This window comes from Crocodylus porosus, unplaced genomic scaffold (genome assembly GCF_001723895.1).
Source record: "Crocodylus porosus isolate Cpor-Errol unplaced genomic scaffold, CroPor_comp1, whole genome shotgun sequence".
NCBI lineage: Eukaryota > Metazoa > Chordata > Crocodylia > Crocodylidae > Crocodylus > Crocodylus porosus.
This window is the reverse complement of record NW_017728918.1, coordinates 84,322,720-84,339,552: the sequence shown is the minus strand read 5'-3', so window position 1 is coordinate 84,339,552 and position 16,833 is coordinate 84,322,720. Positions and strand designations below refer to the sequence as shown.

At 46.3% G+C, this 16,833-nt stretch overlaps 1 protein-coding gene across 2 annotated transcripts in view; it reads left to right on the top strand.

Moving 5' to 3' along the window:
* The window catches only part of BVES (blood vessel epicardial substance), an 80,922-nt gene that overhangs the window by 15,371 nt on the left and 48,718 nt on the right, over nt 1-16,833 (top strand). The window contains exon 1 of one of the 2 annotated variants that reach the window (XM_019537817.1): nt 10,464-10,573. The exons of the other annotated variant lie outside the window; for it this stretch is intronic. The gene's annotated coding sequence lies outside the window, so the exon portion shown is untranslated. Of the gene's footprint in view, nt 1-10,463; nt 10,574-16,833 lie in introns of those variants that run through there. 2 annotated transcript variants of the gene reach the window in all.

Below are 16,833 nucleotides of genomic sequence, written 5' to 3'. Positions count from 1 at the left end.
TAGGGTGTTGGCATCGGCCAGTCCATTAAGGATGGCCTCCTTAATAAACTTTTCTAAGATCTTCCCCAGGATAGAAGTCAGGCTGATGGGCCTATAGTTAGCCGGATCCACTTTCCTCCCTTTCTTGAAGATAGTCACCTCATTGGCCTTCTTCCAGTCTTTGGCCACTTCACCAGAGCACCAGGAGTTTTTCAAAGATCTGTGCCAGGGGCTGGGCTATGATGCTCGCCAGCTTCTTGAGTACCCTGGGTTGTAGATTGTCAGAGCCGGCTGACTTGAAGGTATCCAGCATCTCAAGATGTTCCTACGAAAAGGTCAGCATTAATGGAGGGCAGGGGATCTCCTTCACCCGGACCTCCCTGTCCCATAGCAGGCATGGGCATCTCATGGGACTGATGAAAGACTGATGCAAAGTACCCATTTAATAGGTTGGCTTTTTCCTGGGCGTCAGCTGTCAGTTGCACTGTCTGGTTCAGCAGGGGTCCAGTGTTGCCCTTGCTTTTCATCTGGCTCCCCACATATCTGAAAAAGGACTTTTTATTGTCCTTGATGCTCAAAGCTAGTTGGAGTTCAGTTGCAGCCTTGGTTTGCACGTGTGCCCTGATATGTAGCATATTGAGTTGGGGTGGCGTACTGCTTGCTGGCCTGAGGGTGCTCTGAACCAGCTCAGTGTGCTGCAGAGGAGCTGGCTGGGGCACAAGGATGCTCCAGTGCGGAGCTAGCCAGCAGGCAGCCCCTGCACAGAACCACCCTCCCTCATGCCACAGCTAGCCCTGTCAGCATTTACATGTGCATTGCAGCGAAGTAAATAACTGTGCCATATGATAGCACTTGTCTTTCAATACTATCCTACAGCACAGTTAATTCGTTTACTCTGCCCTAAACAGCACGTAGACACTGACATTTTACTGTTGAGCTAATTAGACAACTCTCATGTAGATGCACCCAGTGAAAGCAAAGTATGTTTTTCAGTTACCACAGAGTATGTGAGTTTAAGGCTAGAAATTAACTAAACAGAATATTTATGGATATCCCCATAGCCCAGAATTGTGCTCAGATGACACTTTGAGAACTGTTGTTCTGAACAGAAAATGTTCATTCAGCTCCATAGACTCAATCCTGTTTGATGGACTAGAACAGTGCTTACTCAAAATTTGGTTAAATCCTTGCTCTTGACATTCAGTCCCCAGAAGGTATATTTTTATTTATTATCTCCTCTGTCTCCCTGTTCTTTCTCTATCTCACTGTTTCTATCTTTTATCACTTTAATTTCTGCTTTCCTCTCTCCCTGTTTCCTGAAGCACAAGGAAGATATTGGGAGAATACCTTTTTACATCTTCTCCTATCTTTTCACCTAACATTGTCCATATTACTCAGCGCTCATATTTTTATTCTCAAATCCTGTCTTGTAATTTATTTAAATGTAAGCTCAACATACAAATTTCTCTTTCCACTGTCCTCTGCTTCCTCCTCCAGTTATCACTGAAATCATCTTTTCAAATTGTCCTTCTTTAAGTTCTTTTTCAGTACCTCTTAGTCCTACTGAAGATTTTAAGCATTTTTCATCTAATTCCTTTTTCTCTCTCCTTTTTAATAAAAAAAAAATTGTCAGTGGAGTAAAGTTATTCATCTAATAAAACCAGCTGTCTTCTCTCTCATCTGTGTTCACAAAACCCATGTTCACAACAATCTTTGTCGAAGCATTGTGGACAGCCATTACTATAGAGTGGCATGAGGATTAGCACAACTTGCTTGTGTGTGGTCATCTTGAAAATGCTTTGCATTTGGAAATCAGCCAGCAAGGGAGCAGAGACTTCATACACTGTTCCAAAACTGTAGTAGCAGGGACCCTTAAGAAAAGGGATGCCACCCAAGCAGGGAACAGTTGAAATGCTAGTTCATTATTTTACTGCTTATGTGCAAGTGCAGTGTAATATGGAAGTAAGAGCTGCTTCATGTTGAGTGAGAATTGGACTGGTGGTAACTTGACCCCTGACAGCTGATATACCTGCCCTGGCTCTTCAACCCTGATTAAAGACATGTCAAAGTTGTCTTCTCTTTATTGGTCCACAAGGGTTAGAGTTTCAGTTGGGAATGCATTGAGTAACCACTGGTAGGTTGAAAGTGGCTGTAAGGGACAGTTTGGAGGCCACACATCAGGGTGCCTGAGCCCTGAATGGGGCAGGGGTACAAAGTGGACTGAGGCTAAGGAACTAAGGCTGGAGCCAGTGGGCTAAAGCCAAAGGCTACAGCCAGAGAAAAGAGGCTAAGTCTGATGGACTTGAAGCTTTGACAGGGCTTGGAGCCCAAGTGGGTAGAAACAAGTATCGAAGATGGAAGGTTCAGGAAATGGAGACTGTTGCAGGGCACTAGGGTGTCCTGCTCCTTTTAAGGGCTGGAACTGCTCGGGAGAGAGCCCTTGCAGTCAGTTGGGAGCCCCAGCTGCTGGTTAGCAAGGCAGCCACAACAAGCTAGTGGGCCTACACCTGCCAGTGGTCAGAAGGGGCAGGGCCTGGCTTGTATATAAACCGGAGGCCAGGAGGGTGGTTCTCTGCCAGCAGCCAAAGGGGAAAGCTCTCCCAGATCAAGCAAAGGGGAGAAGTCTGACTGCAAGTGTAGCTTCTGGTACTGTTGAGGGACAAAGCATGCCCTGTGTGGCTCAAATTACATTGTAGCCGGGCGGCTTGAGTTTTATGTTTATAGACTTGATGTTGATTTCTGTTTGTAAGATCAGTGATTTGTGTGTGGCTATTTGGGGAAGGATGAAACCTCATTGGGAGCCCACTGCAATGTGGGTATCCTGGCACCAGAGAGGGCACAGCATGACGGGTGCAGAGACAGGGCTGCAGAGAGCCCAGAGAGGACAAGGGGGCCAAATCATAGTAAGGCCTAGACCGGACAACGTCAATGCCATCTGTGAGGCTTGGGGCATGGTAAAGGGGCAGCTGGAGGCACGCATATAGCTTGGGGCTGGGGTGTCTCAGGGCATCTATTTTGAAACGGGACCCACCGGGTTTGAGGAAATCCATCAGGACTGTGTCCAATAGGACATGAAGGCAGCCTCCCTATATTACAAATGCATTAAGACATGGCGGGAGAGAATAGAGGGTGCCCATCGGGCCGAACTGGCATGGTCAAGGGGCCCTAGGGGTAATGCAGCCATCTTTGAGGACCCTGTCCCGTGACAGAGATGAACACCTCTGAGGCATGGATGTATTTGTGGAGGGCCTAGGGGCCACGATTCATGCCTCAATTCAGCACAGTTCATGATTAGGGCCAGCAGGCCACGACTGGTAGTACTGGGCATAGACTTCCTATGTGAGTGGGGTGTGGGCCCAGAGAACAATTAGGTGGGTATGCCGAGAGGCTGTTGGCCTGATGGAGAGAGGCACCCAAAGGACAAGAAGTACCTAAGGACTCACCCCAGTCCTAGAAGACAGTCTCCTTTATTTCATAGTAACATCCCACCAATGCATGGTAGGTGAGGTTAGGCAGTAGTTTAGGGAAACTGCGTGAAATGGGTGGTTTAGACAGCCAGAGGCACCACAGCCCAGAGGTGTACCTTGCTAAACTTCTCTATTTACTGAAAGACTCTCATCTTTGTATCATGGGACTGCCAACAATGACAATGCACATGACTGAAGACTTAATAGCCCTGTACATACTTGTAAGCCCAGTGGACTGGGAGTTGAGAAATCTGGCTTTTGAGCCTACCGCAAATAACTTCATCTCACCTTGTCTCTGTTTCCATTCCTCTCCCCATTGTCTTATCTCTCTGAACAGTGAAGTTTTAGTGGCAGAGCTTGTCTGTAATCCTGTAACATAAATAATAAGCATATACTCTCTTCCTTGCATGCATGAGGAAACCAAGGTACAAAAGAAGCTAGATGATTTTACCAGAGGTCACAAAACAGTTCAGTAAAGTTAGGAATACAATCAAGACATTTGCTTTATTCATGAAGCTATGTTTTCTGCTGCAGGCCATTAACTGTAAAGACTATTAGCTAGAGAATTAGAGAACCTATTAGCTAGAGAACTAAGCAGACTTTAATAGCTAGCAGCAAATGCAAGACAGACAGACAGGCCATATTGCTACACAACGTCTAGACTCTTCTGTCTATGTAGGGTGACCACCTGTCCCTAATTGGGTGGAACAATCCTGGGCTGAATGACTCCAGGACAGCATATGTCTTGGATTTCCTTCGACACAGTTAAACCATAGCAACTACTGTCCCAGTATTATGTGCTGGAATTCAGGTTTTACATTTGCTGCTTGGGGCTGGGAGTAGCAGGACATAAGGGGTGCCAAGTGCATGTGGCCAACAATACACCCAGGCAGCAGTGGAGAGCAGCTCCTCCAGCTGCCTGCAGGTAAGTCTATGGAGGGGTGAAGGGGACATAGGCAATGTGGGGGCAAATTGAGGCCCCCACAGCGAGGGAGGGAGTGGGGCAGGGTTGTTGGCTGGGGATGGGGGTGCTGCTCATCTGGGGCTGTTCGTGGGACCTGGGCAGAAATGCACAGCCTGACCAGGAGTGGGATGGAGCCATTGATGGCCCATCTAGGGGTCACAGAGGGGCTGGCTCCCCCTGCTGCATACATACCCAGAGAGGGGGTCATGGGGCATGTGCTCCCTAGACTTATGTGCAGGGCAGGATGTGGGCTGCTCACTGGAGGCTCGGGCTCCCCCCACTGATCTTCTCCCAGGGCTTCTGTAGCTTGACAGGCAAGACCTGGTGCAGGAGGGCTGAGCAGGGCAGAGAGGCTTGATGTCCCGCTTTCGCATTTTGAAAAGGTCACCCTAGGCCTATGTATACTAGCAAAGTGTTCCTATTTATTTAAAACCTGATTTGGATAATCTGGGGCACAACTTTAATGTATTTGATTTTACCTTATGGCTATGTCCAACTAATGGATAGGTTTCCACCAACTTGTGCTTAATTGATATAAATGGGGGTTAAATCAACTTAAATAACCTTAATCCTGTTAAGGATTCACACTAGTTTAATCAAAAGAATTTTTTAAGGTGAAGTCACTAAACTAGTATATTTTCCTAGAATGGTCAAGGTTTTCATCTTAGCTAGCCTAAGCTAGTTTCTTTTAGCTATACAGTGCTAAGTAAAACTATAGCTACTATTAGCTATGTAGGTATATGTTCTATTAACTTGAGAAACTAGCTCCACTAGTATACGTCCTATTGGCTCTAGAGTGTTTGTTCATCTTTAGATGTAGATTTTTTAAAACAATATTTTGGGATGAAAACAGACTCATTTCAGACAAGACTATTCTTCCGTGGACTGTTGCTTACTGTTGCGGTAATTGGCATCTAAATATGTTTTTAAAAAAGTATGTAGCCAACATAGATTTAAAGGAAGCTGTTGACTCCATAGACTGATTGAAATTATGGAAGAAACTGAAATTAATATCAATGGATAAAGATTACAATTAATCATTACTTTCTATACAAATACAGCAGCTAGAGTGTGTTTTTGGATTGGTTGTGTTTTGTTCAATAATTTCCCAAGTAACATGGTTATGATTAAGGATGTTTGTTTGCTCCACTACTTTTTAATTCATTCTTGAATGATCCAAAATAGGTACTAACAGGGAATCAGTTCTATGCACCCATGAAACTGAATTATGTTTTGCTTTATGCAGATGATCTTTAAAAAGAGGAAAATTAATGTCTCTATTAATGGGAAATGTTAAATACTGGGTTAATGAAGAAAAAACAATCTGGCTTCTCTAACAGTTCAGAGCCTGGCCTATACCCCTTAGTGTATTTATTTCTTTCACAAAGAAGAAAGGGCAAAACCAAATGGAATTCACCTGCTTTATTTTGTCTACTGCTTCATTTTATTCTTTAAATATCATCCTATACTATGTTTTGACAGGAGGCCACATGCTTGCCTAAGGTGCACCCATGTAGAGGCTAGGGATAGCAACCCCTGCAGTCAGGGAGTTGGAAGGCTGAGCCCAGAGGAAGGGTCAGGAGCTGGCATACAGTGCACCCTGGGTCAGGGATCCCAAGGGGGTTGAGACAGACAGGGCTATGGGGCCCAGAAAACTGAGACGGAGAGAGGGCTGAGGCCAAGAAAGCCAGGCCAGAACCAGTGGGCCAGGGTTGGAGGTTTACAGCCAGAATAAAGGTGGACAAACAACGTCCGTGATGCATGGGCGTAGCTGTAGGGTAGGAAAGCCAGCCCTTAAGGCAGTTAGGGCCAGAGGGGTCTGAGCCATGAAGCAGGATTGTGCGACTAGGTCAGTGCTCCAGGCCACTGGAGAGACTACATGGGGCAGGGACAGAGCCCTGGCTGACAGACTGTGTGTGATGGGGTTGAAGCCCAAGTCAGGCAGGCGAAGTTGAGCCCAAGGAATAGCAGAAAACCAGAAGGAGCACCCAGCGTTCACCAGGCTCTCAGGGCAGCCTCCCCTCTTTATTACAGTAATACCATTAAGGTGTGGCAGGCCCATGAGAGGCTGGATTGAGAGCAGGGCAGGACTAAGGCAGCCACCAGGGGATATCATGGCTGCTATTGGGCCCCATCGTGCTGCACTACAAAAAGAGTCTGTAAATTGGAAAAGATTTTCATGTGATCAATTCAAAATCATGTAAACCCAGTTATGATCCCAATTGCAAAAAATGTGGATTATGTCTTCTTATTTAAGAAGAAGATTGGTATTTAGTTCTCTCAGAGTTCACTGGCAGCAGTATCCACTTAACACTTTCTGCATAATTATATTTGGTTTTCTCATACACCTCCTGTGGCAAGATTCATCAAAGGTTTCCTCTTTACCACTCCCACCAAGAGAATCAACTGTCCTTAACTCTCATTATGGGCCCAACTCATGAAGCTATGCCCTGAGCCTCTCTCGGGACATGGGCACACAGCACTTGGAATGGCTTAACTGTGGCTTAAACCTGAAGTGGACTGATATACAAGCCTATTAAACTAGTTTAAAACCACTAGCAATGGTTCAAAAGTGTACCTGGAAAATCAAGTATTATTTTGAATTGGTTGAGTGCGAACCTTTCTGTGACATGCATATGGTCAGTCCTTTTGGCATCCCACACTGTTCCTCAACCACTCCCTTGCAACTGGCCCCTCTGGTATTCAACAAAAACTCTTCTGGCCCCTTCTTTGCTCTTTTGTTGCCACTTTTTAGTCCATAAGTGTCACTTGTATGGCCTGTGGGCCAGATTTGATCCACAAAGCCTCCCTATCTGGCCCATCAGACTACCAGATGGCACCAGAACTTGGACCCTTTGGCCCTGTAGGGCATGGCCACTGGTGGTGAACTTGGCTTGCCATCACCGGATTTCATGCTTCTGCTACCCCCACCCCTGCCAGACTCTGCACTGCCCCCATCAGACCCTACACTCCAGCTGCCACTGGTTTTGGTTTATTTCTGAACTTTGGCTTTGGATTTCCCTGTGGATCTGTTGTCTAACCTCAGTTTGGCTCTGCTCTTGAACATTGTCTTGTGGATTATCCCTCAGATTTGGTATTTGGCATCTGATCCCCAGATCCTGACCCTGAACTGTGTTGTGGACTGTGCCTGTGGTTTCTTGCCCAAGATAAAAGCATCCCTCTTTGATTCCTGCTCCAGAATGCAGCACCATTACTAATACTATTCAGGCAGCTGAGAGAGACAGTTGACTTAGTGGCCCATTGTTCTTCACTCCACCAGTGTTAACCACTCTCTCATTTTCAATGGTTTTGAAGTTCTGCTAATTAAGCTAACCTTTCTTAGGGCAATTTGTTGCCTGTTCCTGTTAGCCTGAACAAGAAAAGGACAGTAAGTCAGGAGAAGATTAGGTTCTGCCTCCACTCTGTGTAGCCATAACTCTGGAAATAATCTTTTTTTCCCTACATTCTGCCTTTCAAAAACAGGGTACATATTATGTTCTTAGGCACGTTGTATGCTGGGAAATACAGCAATCCCAAATCACACCGTTCCTGGAGAAACTGTAGTCAGTATACATCCCATGTGCCTCCCAGTGCCCTCAGCCCTCAGTTCCCTTGCTCGTGATGGCTAAGGCGAGGGGTGAATCCAGAGGGGTGCAGTAGTATCCTTTGATTCCTGCTCTACCCAAAGTTTAAAACAAACTGGCTGGCGGCAGCAGCAGCATTTCTAGGCAGGCAGTGCTGAGGTAGTCAATTGACTTGGTGGCTCATTGTAATCTACCTGATCCCTTCTAAGCTCTTCATTCCGCAAGTGTTAATGACCCTCTCTCTTTTTTTAATGATATTCATGTTCTCCTAATCAAGCTATTCTGTCTTCTGCAATTCTGCTGTCTCTTACATCCTTCTGGTAACTGTAGCTCCTATTTCACAGCCCTGCAGACTCTTTTGAACTGTTTTAAGTCACTAGGTGTGGAAATAACTTTCAGCAAAGCCTCAGACACTCTTTCCAGAGGCTCGGGAAGGCTTGATTTTTGGTTTCAGAATCTGAAAAAGAGGGACCTTCCATCCTAATGGCTGCAGGACTAAAGCAACATGGTAGGTGTATTTTTTGCCTTCCTTGTGACTTTTTCTTTTTTCATACACCATGTAGCAAACAAATGCACGGCCCAAGAAAGTGAGCTGTGCTGCTGCTGTGAGCTTGAACCAAACAATCTGTTAGCAAAGCTTCTAGGGCATTTTTACATGTACAAGTGCCACAGCACTGGGCTCTTTGAAGAGTGCCCAGTGCTGTGACGCTTACAGTTGTGTAAGTGGCAAAGTGTGCATCAGCAATAGATTCATAGAGTCAGATTGTAAAGGGCTGGACGAGACCTCACAAGAACATCGGGTCCAGCCCCCCTTCCCCTAGGCAGGAAAGACAGGTGATCCCAGTGAGGTGACTGTCCAGTCTCCTCTTGAAGATTTCCAGGGTAGGTGATTGCACCACCTCCAGAGGGGGCTTATTCCACAGTTTCCACACCGTGACTGTGATGGAGTTTTTCCTAGAACTGAGCCTGAAGCGGTCTTCCAGGAGTTTGTATCCATTACTCCTGGTCTTCCCCAGGGGTGCCCTGGTGATCAGTTGTTCACCAAACCCTTGATGTACTCCCCTAGTGTAGCGGTAAGCTGCTACCAAGTGCTTCTCAGTCTTCTCTTCTTTAGGCTGAAGAGGCCCAAGTCCCTCAGCCTCTCTTTGTATGGCTTGCTTTGCAAGTTTCTGATCAGATGGACCCTCTCAAGTTCTGATCAGATGGACCCTCTCTCTTCTCTGGACCCTCTCAAGTTTTTCCACATCCTTGTTGGGATGCAGCACCCAGAACTGAATGCAGTACTCCAGTTGGGGTCTCACCAGTGCTGAGTAAAGTGGAAGAATCAGTAGGTATGTTGGGGATTATTTGCATGGAGCACTTGACACTCCCTGTTGAACCTCATCTGGTTCCAGTTTGCCCACCCCTCCAGTCTGTCCAGGTCCGCCTGTATCTGTAGCCTAGCTGCAGGCGTGACCGCACTCCCCCCATATCTTGGAAGCAAACTTGGCCAGTGAGCTGTTCACCCCCACATCCAAATCATTGATAAAAATGTTGAAAAGCACCACACTGGCGTGAGCGTGCTTTTGAACTAAAACACCTCACAGGTGCTTTAGTTCAAAAGCGTGCGGCCACCATTTTCTGCACACTGACACACATTTTGCCACTTATACAACTGGACATAGCACAGCAGAGAGGCAGCAGATCGAGTGTGCCCAGAAGTGGCGGATCTCCGGTGTGTCACTGAATGAAAAAGTATGTATATAAATGCCCCTAGTTTCTTTTTTCCTCCTGAGGAAAAATGTGTCAGGTTTCCCTGAGGTACCACACTACAGCCACCTGAACTTCTGGGAATGAAAGGGGAGCCCCCCACAGAAGCCAAGAACCACCCCCCATTAGATTTGAAGAGCATAACGTGGGGGCATGAACACCGTGTTCCCCTGGCAGCCAGGGGGGCACAGCAAGCTCCCGCAGGTGGTGGTGGCGCTGTCGATGGCGTGGTGGCAGCAAGCGGGGAGCTCCTGCAGGCAGCCACGGCACTGACCAGTGGTCAGTGGCCACCCGCAGACGTGGCCAGTGGTGCCTGCGGACCGCCCGCGGGTGCTGCCGCCGGTGTCCGGGGCAACGGGGAGGGCGGGGCGGCGCCCTTTTGCAGGGGGTGCACCGCCACGCTTAGGGGGGTCCATGTGCGCCTGCGTGAACCCCCCTCATGTCGCCTGTGCCTGGAGGAGGATGGGGCTGCTCCTTCACTCAGGTGGGCTTGTTAATCAATGAACCCATTTAATTTGTTTTAAAGACCCCCCGAGAGTCAAAGGGTAATTGAGCCCCGACTGCAGCTCCCTTTTCTCTGCCCGTGGCTGAAGCCGTATCTCCCCCTCGGTGCAGGCTACCCCCCGCGTGTCGGGGACGGGACGAGGCTGCGCCGGGCTCGGTGTCTCGGCGGGAGGCGCCTGCGCGCAGGCGGCCGGAGCTGGCGCCGCCCGCAGCTCCCGGGCGGCTTCATGGCTATTTTAGTCCGGGCGGGCGCGGGGCGGGGCGGGACGAAGCCTCCTCGCGGCTGTGGCGAGACGAGCGGGGAAAGTTTGGCGGCGGCGGCTCAGGTAAGGGGGTACCCGGGCGGGCGGTCTCGGGCTGCACCTCCCTGCCGCTGCGGCCGGATCGGGCGGCGACAGCCTTTGCTTCTGCTCCCGGGGGCCGGGCAAAGCCGAGGGGTCTCCGGGTAACTTGGTCCAGTGCTTTACTCCTCTCCTGTTATTCCACCAAATAATTAGGACTCCGGCGGCGGCCGTATCTTTTATTAGGCCAACTAGATAGTTGCAAAAAAAAAAAAAAAAATTAAGAGTTTTTATTTGCAAGCTTTTGGGCGCACGTGCCCTTCCTCGGGCAGAGGAGAGTGCAAACAAAGATGGTAACATTTCTCCCAAGTGGAAATGGAAATTCATATTATTATTATTATTATTATTATGAATTAATTATTTAATTGGTGCACTTTGAAATGGGATGTATTTGTATTAACACATAAGCAAAAGCCCCAGACAGGCTTTTTAAAATCTCGTCAAAACTCACTCTCTCTCTCTCACATCTGACTTTATGCCCAGAAACCTTATCTGCAGCTCTCCCAGCTATACAGCTGGTCCAATAAATGATCTCATAAAAATCCTTGCCTCTGAAACTGATTCCTATGAAGTTGTAAAAAGCCATTGACAGAACTGGATTTTTATCCTAGTGAGAGTTTTTCCTGATATCTAACCTAAACTTCCTGTGTCTTTCTTTAGCCCAGCTGCATAGTCAATCCGGTCCCATGAAAGACATCATGCTAGGAACTTCTGTCTCAAACAAATAGCATTTGAAAGCCAGGGGAGATGAGCGATGCTATGTGTAGCAATAGATCCCCTGCTCTGTAGCAGGTGTGAACTACACAGAGGTCCGCAAGATTTTTTCCTTAGTATGTAATAGTATACATTCTCCATAGTGCAGGCTCTCTTTTCCCCCAAATGTGTTTGCTGTAGGATTAGTTCAAATGCAGTATGACCACAGCTCCAGATTTTTACCAGCACTCCTCTGGTTGAGGGGAAATTGGCACTTGTAGAAATACGCTCCTTAAAATTGGCACAGTAAATATTCTACTTTTATAAGGCTCCTAAAAAGAATATTTAGGACTGTCGTATTGCTTACTCATTTGGTAGGGATCCTACAGTAGCTTTATGGGTCAGAAAATATGAGAGTTGTTGCCACAGTGGATCTGTAGCTTTGGGACGCTTGCAAAACACACTTCACTTCCTAACAGAAAGAAAAAAGTTTTGAAAAACCGAAAAAAAACAAACAGAAAATACATAAAACCCTATACACATAAAAATGTCTTTTCTTGAATTAGGTTTTTTTTAAAATTATTATTATTTTGGAAAGTGTGCCAGTCAGCCCAGCTATTGGGCAGCATCCTTTAGAAGCAAAGTTTCATTATTGTCTCACTGGTTATTGTATTTATGTAATTTTTCAGTATTTTGTGCATTTGCTCCTTCCAATTTGGTTTTAAACATTTTATTTAATTTTTGCATCTTTTAGTTTTAAAAGTAAGCATCTGGTATTTGAGAGTCAAGAGTTAAAGATTAGAAATAATGCATGTATTTTTCTTCATGTATCTGGATGATATAACCATAATATAAAATGATATCTACAATTAATATAGTTTCTGAAAGTATCATAACATTAGGACGATTAGAACAGTTCATTTAAGATAGTAGCATTTTCTGTATCAAGAGTATACAGAAGAAAGATAAATTTAGTCCAAAGGAGTTTTGAATTGAATACCATGTCTAAATACATTTTTCTTTGTGTACTTATTTCTCCCTTCACTCCTGTTACAGTATTAGGAGAAGAAATAGGACTAGAAGTCTGTATTAAGCTAAAAAAAGCCAAGACATGAAGAGCTGAAGTGTAGTAGTTCTCAACCTTTTTAGACTCAGGGTACCCTTTGCAAAATGCCAACTCTTTTCCTTTATTTTTCTGTAATCAAAAAATGATAGAGCAATCCTGCTGCTACAGAAAATTCAAAGACCACAACAGGACAGGATTTTTGATAGTATGGATTCCTATTTGAAATCTCTGGGTTTTTCTTGTGAATCACATTTTTGCAACTTACAGTGCTAACATTGCATGGGACCCCATGGCATCTTTGAAAGGATCTGAAGGCACTCTAGGATGCCATGGACCCTGGTTAAGCTCCCTAGAGCTATAACATATTCTTGGGTCAAATCCTGAAGTTAGATTCACAAGGATCCACCTAAGAGAACAGACTGCAATTGCTCCAAGGATATTGTAGATGCACTCAAGCTATCTTTAAACTACATAACTTGTGTGCTGCTAATAGTGCAGCTGCAACAATTCAGAACCCCTTGAAAGCATAATATTTGCTTTACAAGCCAGATAAATATTTGGATGGGAAGCTGCACTGAAGTCTGTGCTGTAAGTCTGTGCTGGCACAGCTAGACTGCTACTAGTACTTGCAATAACTATGTTAAACCTAGCTAGTGTTCAGTAGTGGCTGTAATGTAGATGTGCCTTATGGCCAGTTTTTTTAAGACTATGCGGGGTGCCAACAGGAGATGCATTTTTGGTATTCAAAAGTGCTTAGGCTTGTAGTTTCCAATGATTTCCTTGGATCATAGACACCTTTGCAAGAGCAGAAATCTAGCTCTTATTGTATATGCAAAATTAACTGGTGGATCCATGTTCATAAACAAAGCCTAGATTTAGATTATTTCCTTCAGTTCAAAATATATTAGCTTTTGTGGGTCTAATAAGATTAGTACTAATATAGTGGCTGTATTTTTCTGTCCAGGTTACAAAGAAAACAGTTGAATACATTTTTTCTTTAGAAGCTACTATAATGAATGAATTAAGTTTTACATTATCATTCTAATCCATAAAAATCCAGTTTTGCTTCACTGTTTGTTTGATACCTGCTTTTCTCTCCATTCAGGCAATAAAATGGGCTTAAGAATTTGCAAATTTAGTTTGTTTATAATCAGTGCTAGAAACTTTTGTGTCTGAGTGACAGTTAGTTGTTTAAAAAGCACTTTTATTGGAATATTAAAGATTAATCAATGTTTTAGGTTTTTATTACAAAAAATGAATAAACAAAACTTAACTATAACTTTTAGTCTAATATTACTCAAATATAGGCTAAATGCAAAAATCCAGTTCTGTCAGTGGAATTTATAACATTAAAATAATCAGTTTGAGAGGCAAGGAGTTTTATGATGGCATTTATTGGACCAACTGTATAGTTGGGCGAGCTGTGAATAAGCTTTCTGGGCATAAAGTTGATTTTTTCAGGTGGGTGAGAGAGAGTTTTGAAAAAAGTGTCTGGGGCTTTTATTTGAAATGGGATGTATTATGTTAACAAATAAAGTGCATTGGTGTAATAATATTTTGGATACTGTAAGCTTAACTGAAAGTAGGAAGTGCTTGTTACTCCTCTGCTTTCCACATGCTATGAACTTGAAGGTCATAAACTGATAACTGTGTATGTGCCTCAGGATTTTTCTTCCCTGTTGCTGTAGTATTTGACTGCTTTAACAGTTGGGGCCAAAGGATCAAAACTGAGTTGCAAAGTTGTTACTTCTAATATTTTTTTCCTGGCATCATATACAGATAACTACTCAAGATCAGACTCCAGTTCTACAGTTCTGAAGCAGAGTTGCTAGTTGAAATTCTGGGCAGTTCTGTGTGAGAGCTAGTGGTACAATCTGTACTCTTGTCATTTTGTAGATAGGATAGATCTATTTCTGAAAGCTCTTAAAAGGCTGCTTGTCACAAAGTGCTTCAGCCTTCCACTATCTATTTTCCAGTGTGTCACTAGTGCTACTATATTTGTTTGAAGGTAATAAGTCAACATCAACTTTAATCATAGGAAGACTTCAAAAGGATCAAAGACTGAGTTAAAAGAAAGTCAACCCTAAATTTAGATTCCTAAGTCCATATTTAGGCACATAAGTTGCCCAGATTTTTCAAAGTGGAACGTGTCTTGCAGTTGTTGCTGAGTTCCTGAAGGCTTTACAGAAGTTTGTCAGTCACCTTTTGGAGGCCCTTCTTTTCATAATGAGAACAAGGCTTTAATACAAGTTGGCTTTCAGTTTAACTGATGGGAATGCTAGTATAGGTTTGGTTGTAGTATAAATGGTAGATGTGACAGTCAGCCTCTATGTAGCTGGCTTACAACTACATTGTAAAGGCATTTTCCTTTGAACATAAAATCCCATACTTTGTGTCTGTGGGAAGATAAAAGATTTCCTAAAAGGGGTGCAGCACACTGCCCCTCAAACCTTGAGGGGGCGGGGAAATATGCAGGTGAGGTATGGCTGGAGCCTCGGAAACAACAGTGCATGCTAGGGGGCAAGACAATCAGGGAGCAGGCTGATGAAGTGGGGGCCTCTGCCTGCTGCCACCGCTGCTGCTATCCCTACCTGACCCATGTATGGGAAGGGCCCCAGAGGTGCTTTTGCTTTTTCTACTCTGGGACAGTGAGGAGTGACTATGCAGGGTGCCATATTTGGCCGGGGACAGCAGTGGTGGTATGCAGGTTCCTCCATCCAGAACATGCTCCTTGCCCTCTCCTCTCTGGCTCCCCTCCTTCAAGTGTCCCCTGCCATCCTGGAGCAAGTGCTGGAAGGAAGGACATGTACACCACTGCCACTGTCCCTGGTTGCACCTGGCATCTCTTGCAGCTGCTGCCCATGGCCGGAGTTGGGCAGACCAGTTCAGGGGCTCCCTCCAAGCCTGAGATAGCAGCAGCAGCAGCAGCAGCAGGGGCCAGGTTTCTGCTTCCAGTGCCTGCTTCTGGTCAGTGGGGATCACACTGGGGGAGCAGCAGGGACCAGTTGTAGGAAGGGGTAACCTGCTTACTAGTGCTGCTGCCCTCTATCATGCCTGGTACCCTGCATAGTTGCTTCCTTCAGCCTGGGGATGGAGTGGGGCAGGAATGGCTCTGGCCTCCCCTTGTGCCCAGATCAGCTGGAGGCATTGATGGCAGCAGAGGGGGAGTGCAGCTGCACTACTGCATCCTCCTGGAACAGTCCCTGTTTGTGTCTACATATGACCTAACTCTCTATCTTTGTACACATTCCTTTAGGTAAACAGAAGGCCTACTGTCACCAGATTGCAGGATAAATAATATCTAGAGAGGTTTTCCTTCCTCCCTCCTTTTCAAAAAGAGCATTTTAGCTGCAGTTTATAACTGGGAACTATTCTTTTAGGTACTTAAAACAGACATACAGGTTTCCCTCACTTTATGCAGTACATGCATTCCTAGAAAACTGTGCATAAATTGGATTTGCATAAAGGGAACCCAGTTTATAAGGTAACAAATAGGGATATGTTCCCACAGTGATGAGGTAGGGAAGGAGTGAGGCTGGGGCAATGGAAGGGTTGGGGGGAGGGGCACAGTGCAGCCCAAGGGTTGCAGGTAGGTGGCGTTGGCCACTCCTGGGACTGCAGCGGGAAGCAAAGTGTGGGGCACTGTCAGTGAGGTGGTGGCTCTTGCTGTCACACACCCTGGGAGGATTGGGGGGCTGTGCTGGGCTCTTTCTGGGCGGAGTGTACCCCCGGATCTGTACACAGGACAAGAGCAGGTAGGCTGCCACTGCAGGTTGGGGCTGGTGGCAGCACTGGGCTTTTCCTGATGCTCGGGGCGGGTGGAAGCCTGTTCTCACCCAGCACAGCCCCCAGTCTGCAGCCCTCCTGGGGTTTGCAGAGCATCAAGAGCTGTGCCACCCTGCCGCACACCCACTGACAGTTCCCTCCACAGCTGGCATCAGCTGTTTCCGGGGCCACTGCAGCAGGGGCTGGGGCAAGTGGAAACGAGCAGAGGCGTGGGGGACATGGGGCGTGGCGCAGCTTGTCTTCACTTACCCCAGCCCATACTGTAGCAGCCTTGGGAATGCCTGATGCCAGCTGCCTGCAGCTGCTGGGCTGTGCCGTGCCCTGCCCCGAACCCTCCGGGGCTATGCTTGTCCGCACTCACCTCAGCTGCTGGGCTGCACAGTGCTGTGGTGCAGGCAGGTGGTGTTGGCTGCACCAGGGGCTGGGGTATATGGGGACAAGTGGGGCCACGGGGGTTTTGGGCATGGTGCAGCCCAGCAGCTGCAGGCAGCTGGCATCAGCTGTTCCCAGGGCTGCTGCAGCAGGGGCTGGGGTGGGTGGGGACAAGCTGAGCCATGCCCCTTGTTCCCTGGGCCTCTGCTTGTCCCCACTCACCCCAGCCCCTGCTGCAACGGTCCCAGGACTTCAGGAAGGCCTTTGACATGGTATCCCACCCCATACTGGTGAACAAGTTAAGGGGCTGTGACTTGGATGACTGCAC